This window comes from Sturnira hondurensis, unplaced genomic scaffold (assembly GCF_014824575.4).
Source record: "Sturnira hondurensis isolate 20B ecotype Veracruz unplaced genomic scaffold, ASM1482457v3 Scaffold0024431, whole genome shotgun sequence".
In the NCBI taxonomy this organism is placed as follows: domain Eukaryota; kingdom Metazoa; phylum Chordata; class Mammalia; order Chiroptera; family Phyllostomidae; genus Sturnira; species Sturnira hondurensis.
In genome coordinates this window covers 977862-993294 of record NW_028097062.1, presented here as the reverse complement: position 1 = coordinate 993294, position 15433 = coordinate 977862, and the positions used below count along the sequence as shown (strand labels likewise).

General features: G+C 44.0%; 1 protein-coding gene across 3 annotated transcripts in view; it reads right to left on the bottom strand.

Moving 5' to 3' along the window:
- Positions 1–15433, bottom strand: part of CHRM3 (cholinergic receptor muscarinic 3) — a 463556-nt gene that overhangs the window by 202489 nt on the left and 245634 nt on the right. For 2 of the 3 annotated variants that reach the window (XM_037038558.1, XM_037038559.1), the window contains one exon: positions 1882–1982. The exons of the other annotated variant lie outside the window; for it this stretch is intronic. The gene's annotated coding sequence lies outside the window, so the exon portion shown is untranslated. The remainder of the gene's footprint in view (positions 1–1881; positions 1983–15433) is intronic. 3 annotated transcript variants of the gene reach the window in all.

Sequence of the window (15433 nt, the reverse complement as noted above, 5' to 3'; positions counted from 1 at the left end):
TATCCAACCAATGAATAAAGGATCACTATCAGTAGTTGTCCCTTTGGTACTGAAGAGGTTTAAGCAGGAATTGATCATATACTTTTCTACTTAAACACAATGACCCTGGCTGGTGGAGAATGGACTGAGTATGGACAAGGATGGAAACGAGAAGACAATGTAGGGCCGTTGTAGACCAGGGAGGTGACATCAGACAGAGACAAAGGAAGTGTTCGAGCAGTGACTCTAGACCTTGCTGCACATTAGAACCCCTGAGGAGCTTTGTAAAACTTCTGAGGTCCCAGCTCCACCCTCGAGTGTGGACATCATTTTATGGAGGTGGCGGCAGCACCAGTGCTTGTCACAGGGGGGCTGAAGACCCTGGGTTGGAGCTGAGCTCTGGCGTGTCTGCAGGGTCAGGTGCAGAGCCAGTAAAGACAGGGAGGTGTCTCTGCTGAGGACAAGATTTCTGGCCCAATGAGCTAGTTTAATTGTAGCACAATTTATAGAGAAACAGATGACTAGGAACCCAAGTTTTTATGTGAACTCTGGATTTTTTTGATTTGGTGATTTTCTAAAAAACACACGCATGTCAATTCTGTGTGGGCCAAAAGCTGCAAAATACTCAAACCGAGTTAGAGTATTAACTTAATTTTTAAGTTGCAACATTTGCCTTAAATCAGGGAGGTTAAACTCTAATTATGGATTTCAGACTCTCACAGAAAGTAGGAAGAAATTCTTTGGAGACTCATGGAAATAAGCCATTATTACTTGAAGCTTCGTTAAGAGCAAAGGTGACCTGGTGCATTTGGTTCATTGCAATTGTGATTTGATCACTTCTCCCCTCCTCCCACCCTGTTCCCATCCTTTTCTTCTGAATTAAGTAATAATACTCTCCTTTAAAAAGCACAAAAATGATTCCCAAGGCAGTAGGCTAAACAGCAAAGCTAGGTCTCACATCTAATTAAGTCTCAAGCCTGTACTACTACCCTAACATGGTTTTCAGCAGACTTTTTTCTTTGGGTGGGGGTGGGGTGAGCAGAGAGGCAGGTACAATTTATCTTTGAAAATAAGATTTATATAGATGAGAAACTTTTCTAAATTGTACCAGCATTTCAATGAGCCAACCATATTCATAATGATATTTTAAAAGTCAAATACAGAAAAGCAGTGAATCTTGTAATAACAACCCCCCCGACACTGCCCCACAATCCAAGGAGTGTGACTTGAATTAAATCTCCTGACATACAGGCTTATCTCTTAGGAGAACCTCATTTCAGAATATTCTCTTTGAGAAACTTTGTTAATCAAGAAACTATCAAATACTGTATTTTTAATGTAATGTCATATTTATGTCATGATATACCAAAGGAGTAACTTTCACAAAACCGTAGAGATCAAGGGATCATTAACTTGCACGTGCAGCCATGTAGTTTATAGTCTAGCACTCAGTTTTGCCTAGGCCTAGACAAAGCATGGAGAAAATAAGTTTATATCTTTCTGTTAGAAGTTTTAACTACAGATATGACATGTATAAACAGTTATAACACTCACTAACATATAAATCATACACTTGATTCCCATGGAGTTCTGGGTAAGTCTCATTATTTTAAGAACCATGTGAGCATAGACTTTCCCTTCTTCCCTGAACAATGCATTCTTAATTTGTGTTAATCACATAACAAAGAAGATGAAGGGGTCTTCAGGGACCTTGAATGTCATCCTGCAAACACATACTTCTAAGTAGGCAAAACAAGGTCATCAAGGTCATCCCTGACACTTGAGTATTACTCCTCAAAACACATTCCATTCTCAGAAACCAACGAGAACAATGGGAATGGATATGGATCCAGGGGAACGACCCAAAAGGGTAGGTGGGACTCTAATGGAGGGTCTGCATACCTGCACCAGGTAGATCACAAACCAATGCAGCGTGTCAAGGACTGTGCTGTGGGTTGAACTTCTCTTGAAGAAAGAAGCCAGGTGCCATGTCACCACAGAAGCTGAAAATCATAAGTAAGTAAATTAGTCAAATGAGATAGATAAGAGAGTAGGATGCCTAGACACTAAATTGTGACATGGCATTTTAACTGTGATAGATTTCATACATGGGGATTTATGCCAGCATTTTCCAAATGCACTTCATCAAGAAACCCTTTTGTTCTGCACCCCTGTCCGCATCCCACTGAATGTGTGATCCAAGCAGTTGCTGACGAAACAGTGAGTTTGCACAGCTTGCCTCTCACACAGACATCACAGCGTCTGGTCTGTCATGTGGTTATGGACCCTCGGTTGGATACTTTCAGTAATAACATTGGCAGCACTCAATAAGATTCTCCATTTAATGTGCATATGTAATGCACATGTATTTATATTACTTATAAAAAGCTAAGCATTGAGTTTCCTTCACAAGTTGTATAGCAAATATGCAANGCATTTTCCAAATGCACTTCATCAAGAAACCCTTTTGTTCTGCACCCCTGTCCGCATCCCACTGAATGTGTGATCCAAGCAGTTGCTGACGAAACAGTGAGTTTGCACAGCTTGCCTCTCACACAGACATCACAGTGTCTGGTCTATCATGTGGTTATGGACCCTCGGTTGGATACTTTCAGTAATAACATTGGCAGCACTCAATAAGATTCTCCATTTAATGTGCATATATAATGCACATGTATTTATATTACTTATAAAAAGCTAAGCATTGAGTTTCCTTCACAAGTTGTATAGCAAATATGCAAGAAACCACTCACTTTACTATTTCAATTTGTTATTTCATGACAAGTATTTGATATTCACTCATCATTATGACCAATATTCACTGTGCAAATAACCTGAACCAGGGCTGGAAAAGTGAACAGGAGTAGGTCCTGCCCAGACTATTAAGTAGGAAGGCCAAGCTGGATGCAGAGCATTCCCATGCAAGGTGCCAAGGACAAGCGATTGCCCACCCACGGGCCAGAGAGGGCACAGAGGTAGCTCGGTCCAAATGCTGAGTTGAGGGTGTCAGACAGACAAAGGGAGGTGGCGGCACAGGGATGGGGAAGGACATGCAGGCAGCATTTCAGGGAGAAAGTCATGTTCTTGGAGCTTCCATAAAAGGCCTATGACAATGTAAGGGGCACACAACATACACAATCCCAATCAGAGCATCCTTGTACAGATTTAAATGATCGTATATCAGTCCAACAATACAAACAAAAGCATCTGCCAAAATCACTACAGAATTTGAACATTTCCCCCAAATCCTTACAATATTATCTCATTCTGGCTACACAATCTGTCTGCCAGGTAGGACAGTGCATCTGCGGTTGGGGGCCTGGCCCCAGACCATGGAGGGATCAGTGCAGGCTGGAAGCTAAGAGGGAGCCAGGCCCCTCTGCCACAAGGTGATGAATGTGGTGTGACGACTGCAGTCACTGCCACTTCATGACAAGGGCTGCAAAGGGGGCTCTGGGGAAAAGTGAACTGTTTCCATTATCACCCTCCATGTCCAGTATCAGGAAGGCAGACATGGGGTAGACAACAAGACTGCAACTGAGGCCATATTTTTTCACCTTGTGAATTCTTTTTAAAAAAATATATTTTATTGATTATGCCATTACAGTTGTCCCATTTCCCCCCTTTATTCCCCTCCACCCTGCACCCACCACCCTCCAGCATTCTCCCCTGCTTAATTCATGCCCATACATATAAGTTCTTTGGCGTCTACATTTTTTATACTATTCTTAACTTCCCTATTTTGTACCTACCATTTATGCTACTCATTCCCTGTACCTTTTCCCCATTATCCCTCTCCCCACTGACAACCCTCCATGTGATCTCCATTTCTGTTATTCTCTTCCTGTTCTCATTGATTGCTTAGTTTGTTTTTGTTTACGTTGATTTACCAATAGTTGTGAGTTTATTATCATTTTAGTGTTCATAGTTTTTTATCTTCTCTTTTTTAGATGAGTCCCTTTAACATTTCATATAATAAGGGCTTGGTGATGATGAACTCCTTGAATTTGACCTTATCTGGGAAGCACTTTATCTGCCCTTCCATTCTAAATGATAGCTTTGCTGGATAGAGTAACCTTGGGTGTAGGTCCTTGCCTTTCCTGACTTTGAATGCTTCTTTCCAGCTTTTCTTTTAATTTGTCATTGTCCTTTTGGTTGTGCAAGGAGGTACAGCAGATCTACCTATGCCTCCAACTTGGCTGGAAGTCACCTTGTGAGTTTTGACACTTTCAATGGTAGAGTTCTCATAAAGCCATACTAGAGACTGGGCCATCTGCTGTGCCTGCCCAGGAAGATGACAAAATTGGAGGTGAGCCTCCAGTCCCTCTGTAGACAGCCCTGCTGCACAGCAGCTTCTCTCAGGCCTCCTGCCTTCACCCCTGACAAGTGCATGCTTACAGCCCTGTGTGTAGCTGTGGTTGGGAAGCCATAGGCAGACTCCCCCAACTTCCCCGGCCTCTCAAGTGAGGCTACCTGGAGTGCTTCCTAGTCCAAGCTCTCACCACAGAAGTGAGAGAATGAAAAATCTTTCAACAGCCCCCAAATTGCCCCATCCTGATGAAAGAAGATGAGAATTTTTATTTTAATGCTTTTCCAACTCAGAAGCTGCACATCTTATGACATATGAGAGGTCATTCTGACTTTGAAGAATGGGCTTCGTAAAGGCAGCTCCTGCTAGAAAGGCCATCCACACTAGAGACAGGCCCAGGCAGCAGAGACACAGAGATGCCCAGGAGGCAGACACGGGATGTGATACAGACAAATCTAGGGAGCTGGATATCATCCAGATATGCAAGTTCCAGCCATTACAATTGCTTGATAGACTAAGCCTCTTACTACTAAGGTAAGCTTGTTCCTGGGCAGGATGCAACAGATAGAGGATTCCGCTGACGTGTTACTTGAAACCACAACAAAGAAGCAGATAAGCAAACTGAAATATCTCTGAGAAATCCTATAGAAAAAAACTGGGTAAGACACTGAAAAGAGAAACTGGGTTACACACAGAGTTCCAAAATGAAGAATCCATGTCAAGCAGCTCATTTTGAGTGTATTTCTCATTTGTATGAACAGTTTGGCAATTTGTGGTGTCCTGCAGACGTGACCTCAGCAGTTCGTGCCTGTTTCTGCTGGTGCTACTGAGCCACATATCAGCTCCTTAGATACGCTGACCATCAGCCCTAGGGCTGAAAATGCAAGGTTTGTGGAGCTTTGTACCGAAGGACGTGCATGAGTGATCCTGACAAGAGGTTGGGGAGGCCTGTGGATGGACGATGCAGACAGACAGAGGGAAGGAGGGATGAGAACTCCTTGTGCGCACTCCCTCAGCACACCGGACACTGATGGGCTCACCTGATCCTCGTTCCAACAGCCTAGTGAAGCAGGTGTCCTCACCCCCAGTTTACAGATGAAGGGATTACCTTTCCTGAGAGGCTAATTTTTTGCATACGAAATGAGAAGTGGCCTGAGTAGGGATGTCAACCTCCTGCACTTGTCTCATACTTGAGTGATTTCCCTAATTAAGCCACACTAATTCTTAAACAGGAAGCAGTATGTAAATTGTAAAAATCTCAAAGGCTAATTTTAAAGAAATCCTAATTTAAAAAAAAATGATTCCAATGGAATTAACTACAATTATAAATAGTAAAATGCAAATGAGACTATTTGGGAAACTACTGATAAATTCCCATTCCTGGTGGTGTTGCAGGTATGTACAGCCCATTGAATCACCAGTTTGACCCACACCTGTTTTAAGAGTCCTTAAGTGTATTCATAGATTTGGACCTAGTAATCCTACTTACAAATTATCTCAAGATGAACATTCAAAATTAGAAAATGGTATACTTAGGAAAATGTTCATTGTAGCATTATTCATGACAGTGAACAATAGAAACTATTTCTGTATCCCACAGAATGACATCTGCAAAAGTGTGGTATATTAAGTAGATGATATAGTATTAAGTAGACATTAAAGTAGTAAATAAGCCCAATATGGAGACTGATAAAGGCAGTGTATATAAAATTTTATGTTCTGAATGTAAGTAGGCACAAAATACATATATAAATAAATACTAGATGAGTGACCGGAAAAGCAAGAAAATAGTGGTGCTAAGTTAGAGTAGGCATGAATGCATTTAAAAAAATCTTAACCATGTTCTCATAATGTAATTCCAAATTGTACTCATTTAAATTATCCATTGAGGAGACTTCTACCAAGATGGAGGCATAGGTGGAAACACTGTGCCTTCTCCCACAACCAAGTTTGAATACAACAAAGGTTTGGATAAACAAAGACACAACCAAAGGACAGAAAATTGAATTATATGGAAGTCCGACAACATCTAACCGTTCAACGGGGACGGTAAGAGGGGCGGAGCCAGCAGCGGAACAGGGTCGGGCAGGACAGGTCCCCCGACCCAGGCGCGGAGGCAGCCCGGAACCAGTTGGGGTGTGGGGCAGACTGACCGCAGTCACACATTCGCGCAGTGAGACAGACCACGCAGGCCCCAGGGGGCGAGGGCTGCAGGCGGTGGCACACTCAAGTGCAGTGGGACAAAACGCGTGGGCCCGGTGACGGCAGCAACTGTGGCACCGGTGAGGGCCTCGGCGGCAGGCGGCAGACAGGACGCCATAGTCCCTCTTTGACCCCACCCCCACATACAGCGTCACAACCCAGCGACTTAGTTGCCCTGTTCTAGTGAACACTTTAGGGCTCTGATCTTGCTATGGAACAGGCACGAACAGCCCAAAAGATGGTGCAAGAAGAACTCAAAGTCCCAGAGCCAATAACTCTAAGCGACCGAGAAATTGCCAGCCTCTCAGAAGCACAATTCAAGACACTATTTATCAGGATGCTCACAGAACTGGTAGATTATAGTCACAAATTAGAGGAACACAGTCACAAATCAGAGGAACATATGAAGGCTAAACTAATTGAAATGAAGGGAGATGCGCAGGAAACCAATAGTGATGGAAAGGAAAATGGGACTCAAATCAATGGAATGGACCAGAAGGAAGAACAAAACACCCCACCAGAAAGGAATGAAGAAATGAGAATTCAAAAAAATGAGGAGAGGTTTAGGAACCTCCAGGACATCTTTAAACGTTCCAACATCCGAATTATAGGGGTACCAGAAGTGGGAAAGAAACAGCCACGAGTGGAAAACGTATTTGAACAAATAATAAAGGAGAATTTCCCCAGTCTGGCAAAGGAAATAGACTTCCAGGAAATCCAGGAAGCTCAGAGAGTGCCAAAGAAGTTGGACCCAAGAAGGAACACACCAAGGCACATCATAATTACATTAGCCAAGACCAAAATGAAGGAGAGAATCCTAGAAGCAGCAAGGGATAAGGGGACAGTCACCTACAAAGGAGTACCCATCAGACTGTCAGCGGATTTCTCAAAAGAGACCTTACAGGCAAGAAGGGGCTGGAAAGAAGTATTCCAAGTCATGAAATCCAAAGACCTACAGCCAAGATTGCTTTATCCAGCAAAACTTTCATTTAGAATGGAAGGACAGATAAAGTGCTTCTCAGATAAGGTCAAGTTCAAGGAGTTCATCATCACCAAGCCCTTATTATATGAAATGTTAGAGACTTATATAAGAAAAAGAAGATGAAAAATATGAACAGTGAAAGGACAGCAAACACAGTTATTAACAACCACACCTAAAACAAAAGCAAACCAAGAGGACAGCTAGATCAGGAGTGGAACCATAGAAATGAAGAACACATGGAGGGTTAGCAACAGGGGGGTGGGAGGGGGAGAAGGGGGGAGAAGGCACAGAAAATAGCATAGGTGGTAGGTAGAAAATAGATAGGGGGGAGGGCGAGAATAGCGGGGGAAATATAGAATCTAAAGAACTTGAGACACGTGGTTATAAACTAAGGGGGGGAGAATGGTGGGGGAGGGAGTGTGCAGGTGGAGGGGAATGAAGGCAGGGAATAGAACAACTGTAATGGTATAATCAATAAAATATATTTAAAAAATAAATTATCCATTGAATAGGAACAGAGACCCACAAATATGATGTATTAGAAGCATGTGTTGACATGGTTAAGCGGTTCCCAGAATATACAACGTTATTTTTTTACCTCATTAACTATTTGGTCCTGGAGGAAGGAGAGGAAGGTATGTTTAGTATGATGCCAGCATAAAACACAGAGGTTGGCAAAGGGAGGCTAACAGTGCTTTGTATGGGAAGAGAGACGCAGGTTATAATTATTGTAACAGCTTTATTAACTCAAAAGGATGTCACTCAAAACTACAAGCCTACTTTTTCCAACCCTATATATCTTACAGAATGATGACAATCAATCACTCATAGTATCAGTCCACAGACACATAAAATAAGTGGGCAATGAAAGGGAGATTTGTCAATATAATGGCTCCTGAATGCGATTTTATGCATCTGTGATCAACAATGCCTTCCACTCTGCCCCCAGCTCTCGCCTCCTTGCACTCCCCCCACCCCCCACTTCAGGGGAAAAACTGGAGAAACTAGCTGAGAAGCAGATCCTCCCACTTCTTCTTGTCTGCTTTAAGGTATCACCCACATCCCCGCAGGGCCTCCTCCACCTCTGGGAACATATTTTGTGTTTGGCTGTGCAGGAAGAACGTGTGTTTCAAGAAACAAAAGCTAATTTTTTGCTCCTTGCTTCTGTCTCATGTAAGCAGAAGGGTGAACTAGCAAGTGTTCACCATCTGCATCAGGAGGCGTCCTTGTCACCCTCTCTACTCCTGGTCTGATCCCTGGATTTAGGATGTAAATTCCAAACATTTGCTGCTCCAGAACACCTCTTATCTTCTAAAATGAAGATGAAGAGCAGAAAATCTACCACCCATCTCCTGGGTCCATGGTTCTTAGAAAACAAAGAACTTTCTAAATTTATAAATCTCTCAGATCATTAGAAACTCACAAACCACCTTCCTTGTCCCTCCCTCTGCATAGTGTTTATGCATTTGTGTCTAAAAGAAAATGCAAAATCAAACAAAATTTGGGTACTGTTCAATCTTTTTTGATGAATTAGCCTCTCCATTAAGCCTTCTTCTCCCACTCTTTTTTCAAGGTGAGGGGCGGGGGGAGAGATTGGGAGAGAGAGAGAGAGAGAGAGAGAGAGAGAGAGAGAAATGGCTTTAACAAACTCTGAAACAGAAGACAGAGTTTATGTCTCTAGACATCTGGACATGACTTGGCCTGTCCCCTTAGCCATGCAAATGTCCTCAGCCCTGCTGACGTTTCTAGTCAAGTCTGCCACTGGCATGTGTGCCATCAGCTTTTCCTTGTCCTGTTAAGACTGAGAGGACACCTCTGTTTAACTCAGCCTCATCTCGCTTCCTTTCTCAGGTCTGGCTGTGATGCACATTTGACCCTGAATACCCTCAGATAGAAACCATCTTCACCCACAGGATAGCACTTCAGCCCCAGTGACAAGTTGTCCAGCTCCCTTCGGTCCTGCTATGACACACCAGAACCTATGTCCCAGGGCTTCCCTCCAACGAGCTGGGCCGAACTACTAAATTCACTGGGGCATTTACATGGGCTGTGTATGGAACAGCTCCGGGTTTCGGCACATCTCATTTCCACCACACACCTCCCTTTCCCAAGGCCAGATCCCCGAGGCAGAAAGTTGGAAGACACATGTTAGACTGCTGGGCCTCCCTTATCCTCTACTGTCACCTCTGGTCTGTAGCCTCCTGCGACTCCAGGGCATCGTTTTCCTTTTCTTTCTCGATGTCATGTGCTCTTCCTATCAGAGTGAGCCTAGGAATAATAACTAAAAGAGCTTTTTTTCTTTTTTCATACAACATGACTCGAGTTTTCTTGGTTTGGTCCTTGCTAAATTTCAAAAATGTACAAAATTGTTTCACAAAAATTTACCTGGGTTTCCACTTACAGCCATTACAGCATAACAAAGGAAAAATATAACCTATATCTCTGACATCCTCTGCCAAAAAACAAAACAAAGCGAACCCAGAGCACTGTACAAAATAAATAAAAGGACTGTGTCCAGGAACTGGACAACAGGCTGATGATGAAGACAGAAGAGAATCCCGGTCTGGGCTGTGTGTGGATGAGGCTGTCATGGCATGCCGGGGGGAGGGCAGTGCAGGCAGAGCTGAGGGAGTGGTAACCAGAGTTTCAGAAATCCAGTACACCTGTGACAAATGTGCTCAACAACACAGGGCAAATTAAAACCACAGTCAGATGCCATCACACTCAGAAGGATGAAGCAACTGTACTAATGTTGGCAAGGATTGAAGCAGGCCTTGAATAATGTTGTTTTGTTCAATGCCTTCTCGTTATAACATTGATGCAATGCCTTAGGAACTTAAGTTTGTATCAATTATCCAATGGTAAAACTGGTGTCACTATTATGCCAATGCACTTAAAACTGCAGAACCTATTGACATTAAGTGAATACTTACCGTACTGCTTGTGAGAAAGATAAAATGGTGCAACCACTTTGGAAAACAATTTTGCATTTTTAATAGAGTTAAATATGCTTATTATATAGCTGTGCATTTATGCTATTAGTTATTTTCCCAAGAGAGATAAAATATGTCTATTTTGAAACTTGCACATAAATGTTCATAGCAGCCTCATTCCTAATCTCCCCAAATGGGACAAAAATGTCTGTCAAATGGAATGGAGAAGCAAATCCTGATATCATCAATACAATGGAGTGAAAATGCAATAAAAAGGGATGAACTACTGATATTCACAATACCATGTATAAATCTCAAAAATATTATGCTGAGCAAAAGAGGTCAGACACAAAAATACATACTGTAGGATCCCATTATTATTAGATTCTATAAAAAAGAAGTCTAATGTGCAGACCAGAAAGCCAAGCAGTGTCCAGCAGGAGCTGGGGCGGGGGTGAGAGTGGGGTTGGTTTGTGCCCGCTGGCTGGGAAGAGGTGTAGGGGAACTTTGTTTGGTGATGGACATGTACTGACTAAACTTAGAGAGACAGTCAATTTATTTAACCTCATCCAAATATACTCTTAAAATGGGCACTCATCATTGTACACACATTATACCTCAATGCCACTGATTGCAATTAAACCTTACCTGGCTGCTTATTCTTTTGTAATATCAAAGCTGATCACTTAAAAATCTAATACTGTATTGAAATACTTCACTTTAAATACTTAACTTTGGTCCATTAGGAAATATGCACATCTTGCATTTGTTTAAAATAAGCCGGCGTCTCTCGAGAAAGGGCGCCCGCAGAGAGGGGACAGGTTGGCCATGTACTCCTGCGGCAGCCAGGAGTGCGCGAGGAGCAAGCGTGACGGAGCGTGCGGGATGGAGTGTACATGTTTTGATTTTGCATCTGCAATTTCGGTTTCGAAACATGTGAACATCCAGTGGTTTCTGTTTCTCTAACGAAACATCTTTGGTCGCACTTTAGTTGGCCTGGAACGACGTGGCAGCCCTGCCTCCGCATGCTCACATTGGGCAGCGAGACCAGGTTTTGGGCCCTGGCCCGCGAGTCCCCTGCGGACCTCCACTTGGCGGCTTTAGCTCAGTCAGCAGCAGCCCTGATTCTAGAGGCCCCTTCTGGGATGCACAACGCCTGAAGACCTGAAGAATGTGAGGGACAAGTTAAGTTTGAGTCTAGTCCCATGAATTTCAGGGAGCCTGGCCTGCAGGAGAGAGGCCCCTGTTGGGACAAAAAATGACACGATGAGCTATAGAGAAATAGTGACATGCTGTTAAGTGAGGCTGAGCAATGAGTCTGCTTAACACGTTGATGGAAACCAATAGAACAACAGACAAGCTGAACACAATGAACCCAGAGAAAGACTGTAAATAACTTAAGAGGAAAGACAATTGACTTAATCATCTCCCTCCTATCTTTCCCTTTTAAGGCATTAAATTTCTGCTAACTGGAGGGAAGTTGGCTCCAGGCTGCTTGTCACGTGAGGGGCTTGGATCTGGAAGTGCTGCGAGGTTCTGGGAACTCCAGGGGGTCAGGCTGTGTGTTGGCCGCCCGGAAACCGGCGGGGGGCGAGGCTTGGCGGAGGGCGGGAGGGGTGGTGAGGCTAAGTGGGGTTGAGGTTCGGGCGTGGCCGCCAGAGAGGAACAGATTCAGGAGCAAAGGTGGTGTCCAATCTGCGGGCTGGGCTGCTCTCAGCACATGACATCCCTTCGGTTTGTTGGTGTTGCTTAAAATGGATAAGACATTTCCCTCCAGTCCTACTATCTCGAGAGCTACCCATTCTTCCTGTGAATAAGACCCCAAATTGTTTTCCTAATGAGCAAAGTGGACAAAAACTGTACTGATTCCTAAAAAGTAACATAAGCTTCTGAAATCACACTCGGATGGGATAGATTAGAATTCTGTTCTCCAAAAACCAACATGTGATGGATGAGCTGAAAACTGCTGTAACTGTTGGGCCAGAAACATGAGCATCGGGATGTTTTGGAGTGTGAGCTGGACCCACAAGCCCCTGCCGCTGTTGAGCGTCTCTGTCCTTCGGACACAACCCTTCACCTAACTGCAGGCTCTTATAAAACATCTTGCCTGTGAAATCAGAGCTTATAGTAGTGCAGAGAGACAGAGTTTGACTATAGAACAAGTGTCAACAAATTCCTGGAAGAGACATATGTCTCCCGTCTCTTTGCAAAAAATGTCTCATATGTAGTCACTCTAGATGTCTCAGGTACAGAGCATGATGCTCAAGTTTGGGGGCATATAGACAAGTGGAAATCATCACCCTTGCCTTTGGGAAGTTTGTTACTTTTTAGTCAAAAAGATAAGCAGGCCCTAAGTAAATGGTGTAAGTGCTATGCATGTGCACACTATATGCAGAAGATCTGGGTGTACTAACCTATGTGTCTGACTACTCTACCTCACGTGGCGCTCCATGTGACCGGCACTGTGCTGTGGGAAAGGCATGGGTTCAGGAAGGATAAATCAAGAAAGAAGGAAACACTCTGTGGGAGATAAGCCAGATCTCAAATAAGAGGACAAGTCATAAAATAACAGAGGGAAGTGCTTCAGGGATGGGGCAATACAAACAAAGGCTAAAATCCAAAGAAAGGTGCTACATGAGAGCACACCATGCAGTGAGCACCAGGGAACCAGGCTGGAGGTGACGGGGCGGCCGTGAACCTGGTCTTCAGGAGCCTGTGCTTTATCCCAAGAGCGATGCGGAGAAGCTGAAATGTTTCAGAAGATGACAGATGAAATAGGCACCGTGCTCACGTAAACAAAGTGGAAGGGACTGAGGAAGCAAATGCCGAGCCAAAATTTAAAAGTGCATTGACCTTGAGTGATGAACAAATTACATTTCTAAGTAAACCCCTAATAAAATAAAGTGCTCAGAGTGTGCACACACTGCTGAATTTCAAAGCAATTCCACACAAAGCACTCACTGCACATTTCTTTCTGTTGTGTGAGAAAGACAACAGGGTTTGGCATAGAGCCGCAAAGCCCAGCAGCATGGGGAAGGCTGCATTCGGCTCTCATTGGATGTGGGAGGACAGAAAAGACAACAGGGAGAAGATCGGTTCCTGTGGACCCTACACAGTGGGGTCGATTTTTGACTTACAGAGGTGTGAAAGGAGAAAGTGAGGGGCCCTTCTCTAAGAAAATGACTTCTCCCATTTGAGCTTCAGTTTCAGGAAGTTCTAACTTTTTGTGCTTTAGATTCATACTGAAGACCTGTCAAAAGTGAGTGATGGTCAACCTGTAACTAACAGTGTTGCAATAGAGTGATCGTGGAGGACAGTACAGGGGGACCAGGGGGACCAGGAGGACAGGGGCCACCTGTAGTGTCCAGCACAGGACCAGCAAACATCAGAAAGAAAATGTCCACTAGACTTCTGTGCTGAAGTGCCTGACGTGCAGCTTCTGACTGCCAGGCTTCCTCGCAGAGACATCCGTCTGGAATAACAGTGCAGATGCACACACATCTACTAATGATATGCTAGATAAGAAACAACTGCCCCACCATGAAGTTCCCCTTTGAGAAAGACCAGGGTGACCTAGAACCTGGCAACAAGAGGGACCCTCCTTTTCCCCGCCTGAGTCCCGATTCCTGCTCTTAGGTTTACATTCACCAATGAAGAGTGAACCTGCAAAACCCTGGGAAGCTACCCTTAGGTCTCTGTAAAGGCAGAGCTTCATGTCTATGCTCCCTCCTCTGCCCTCTTAAAACTTTCCTGGGAGGCCGTGTACCCTGGGACCTGTGAGTGACAGACCCTACTCTAACAAGTGCCTGATGGTCTTCACTCAGGTGCATCTTGCATTTATAATGAGAGCCGAGAGGGCTCGTCTAGCCAAAAGCAACTTCTCAGCTGATTGGATTAAAAAAAGGACAGGATTCCCATATTTTTATCAGGACAGGAGTGAGGAGAATATCATTATCTTTTAGATAAAAAGGGAAAGGAATTGGTGTCCTGGGTGCATGTGTGTGGCAAGTGGGGACGCTGGTAAACACACTTGGGTCTCAGAGAGGTCTCAAGGCTGCTATGAGCACGGCTCATTCAGCAAAAGACAATTAGCAACAGAGAAACCAAGCTTTGGGGAGATAGTTTAAACACAAAGATGACCCACCTGCATGACAGGTGGTAGAGTGATTTGAGAGATGGCGGCAGGAAATAGAAGAGCATTCTCAGGGGAGAGGCCGGTTTCCTCAGGGAGCCTCTGTATTGGGAGGCAGGAGGAGGAAGAGGGGTCCCACCCAAACCAGGAACTGACATGAGAGAGTGGGCGAATGCACAAATTCTGAATCATTACCAATGGCATTGCTGAAAAAATAGGTAACAATGCCTCAAAGTCTAAGATGTTTTCAAGTAAAAAAACTGGACAATGTAACTTCAGTTAAGAAATAGCAGTGTTCACTGTAACCATTAAGATCAATGTTTCAAGGTCAGTAAGGAGTGGAAGCCAAACAGCTAATGGCAGTGAGTGGGACAGTGGGCAGAGCAATGACTTGCTCCCTGCAGGACAGTGCCACCCACACCAGGGCCTCAGGCCTGGTGAGTGAGCAAAAGGGACCCTAAGAAGTCTGGTTAAGAACTCTTTATTTCTTAAGAAAAATGTTGATCAATTTGAGGTATAATTGACAAAAAACAGCATTATATTAGTTGTGGGTATACAACAAAATGATTTTATATTTGTAAATATTTCAAAGTGATGATATCTGTAATAGTCCAGTTAACATCTTTTACCATACACAGTTACAAAAATTCATTGTTTCCTGTGAAGAGAAACAGGGGTCCAGGCAGAAAAGTGAATGTCTTAGCTGAAGGGATGTTTCTTCTCCAAGGCCGATGGGATGAGGGGAGAAGGAGATGGATGTGCACACACTGCAGGGCACAGGTGCAAACCGTGTGACACTCAGAAAGCAGGTGGCAGTGTTCTGAGAGGGCTCTGGACAGAAGGACAACAGGCAGAATTAGGGGCACAGGTGAGGGGCTCCTGACAAAGCCGCTATA